This window comes from Kryptolebias marmoratus, linkage group LG5, assembly GCF_001649575.2.
Source record: "Kryptolebias marmoratus isolate JLee-2015 linkage group LG5, ASM164957v2, whole genome shotgun sequence".
Classification (NCBI taxonomy): Eukaryota; Metazoa; Chordata; class Actinopteri; order Cyprinodontiformes; family Rivulidae; genus Kryptolebias; species Kryptolebias marmoratus.
In genome coordinates this window covers 5,040,942-5,043,023 of record NC_051434.1, presented here as the reverse complement: position 1 = coordinate 5,043,023, position 2,082 = coordinate 5,040,942, and positions in this window count along the sequence as shown.

Here is a 2,082-nt window from a genome sequence, read left to right as displayed (position 1 = left end):
GCCAAAGGTTTGACACACACAGAGAGAGATGGCTGCTTCCAAGTTTCCTACTTCTTACTAGTGAAAGTAATATTTACTCATTTTCTGTGCCTGCCTTGTTCTCAGGGTTGCAGGGGTGTGTGTGTGTGTGTGTGTGTGTGTATGTGCTGAAGGTTATCTCAGCAGCCAAAAGGCACGAGGCCAGGTAAATACACACAGGACAAGGCCAGAGAAAAAAAAAAGCAGCATGTCAATCTAAAATAGTTTTCATGTTTTCAGTAAATTCAAACACTAACAAATAAGGCCAGCGTTTGTAAGTTTTTGCTCATTTTTTCCTGTCAGGATTCCCAGTTGTTTGGGATTCTCCTCTTTTGTTAGCCCTCCTTCTCCTCCTCTCCTCTTCTCCCTCGATCCTTTTCTCTATGAAGATAAACTAGTCTGAAAAGTAGTCACACAAGCGTACCACAGGGTTCACAAATTCACAAACAGTTTTTTAAATGTACACATTTCAAGCTGCACAAATAGTAATGTGCTATGCATTCAAACTGTTGATACACGTGACAAAAAATGACCTCTCAGTCAACACACGAGCACGGGTCAGCTTATTTTTTAAATGTGACTTCTGAGATTTTCTCCAGACTTATAAGTGCAGTGCTGCGTTCAAGGCTGGTGGAAAGCTGGGACATCTGAGCCTTACCAGCTTTACTGGGTTATTGGAAAAGTCACATTTCTCCGACCTGCTCCAGGCGAATTTTCCCTCTCGCAGTTACTGTTTGTCATCCAAAAGTCAAAGAGGAGGTTAAGAAGTGACCGAGCATTTTCTGTGGAACGATCTGCCTTTTTTTAATATCATCTCTTATTGTTTTTTATTGTTTTGTGGTTTCATTGTCTTGATAATATTTTATTTGATGTTATAGTTTTTATTCTTTTTTTTTTATTTTAGTTTTACCCTTTGTGCTTTTATTTGTTGGTGTACAGCACTTTGGTGAAAGGTGTTTTTAAAGTGTTTTATAAATAAAATTGTACTGTAGTGTACATTTCTGACTTGGCACAGTAGCTCATAACCTCTATATTAAAACACAAACACTTACACTGATATTACTGGAAGTATTTGACAGTTTGGACGTGTAGAAAATGACTACTTGTGCAGTCTGAAATGTGTACATTTGAAAAACTGTGACTCTTAGTGAATCTTGTAGCATGTTTGTGAATCTTATTATATGCATATAAATCTTGTTGTAGGCTTGTGTGACTACTTTTGAGACTAATTTATCTCCATATTAGTCTGCAGGTGGAGAGTCTGAGCAGGTACATGCAGTTTAGAGGTTGTCCAGCAGATGCTGCCACCTCCTTCATTACGTCTAGTTAAGCTCCGGCTTAGAAGGCTGAGTTGGATCATCAGAAAGTAAAGGTAAAGTTGCTTTGTTATATATATATATATATGTGTGTGTGTGTGTGTGTGTGTATTGTAATACATAATATGATTGTCAAAAGGCCAAAAATGCAACAGAAATATTACAGTTTCATTTAAAAACAGCATTGTGTAAACAGAGCCTTAGTGTATTAATGAGATAGATTGAGTTCAGGATTTGCAGTCATTAATATTCCCCTCCCCCCCTCCCCCCTACTTTCTGTTCACCTCAGAAGCACTTCTTGTTTTTGGAAAATACTGGATTCTTTTTCAGACAGTTTATGACCGGTCACGTCGCTACTGACTCATGTCCTGTTTCAACCCATCAAACTCAAACTTGGTCTAAATCAAAACAACTTTTGTCATTTATGTTATTCTTTTAGCGATTACCTCTGTAACATTATAATATGAGCTGTCTGTGCTTTTTTATAAGGTGGTCCCGTAGAGCAGTGGTCTCACAGCAGGACGGCTACAGGTTTGACTTTGTGTGGATTTTGCACCACTATCTGGCAACCCTGACAGACAGACTGCTGATTGCTGATTGAATCTTACATAAAGAACAGGGATTTCTTTGTTTCAATCGGAAACTTCTCATCAGAGAGGTCAAAGGTCACATGTGGGGTACCCCAAGGTTCAATCCTAGGACCCCTTCTTTTCAATATATATATGCTCCCACTGGCTCAGGTTATAAC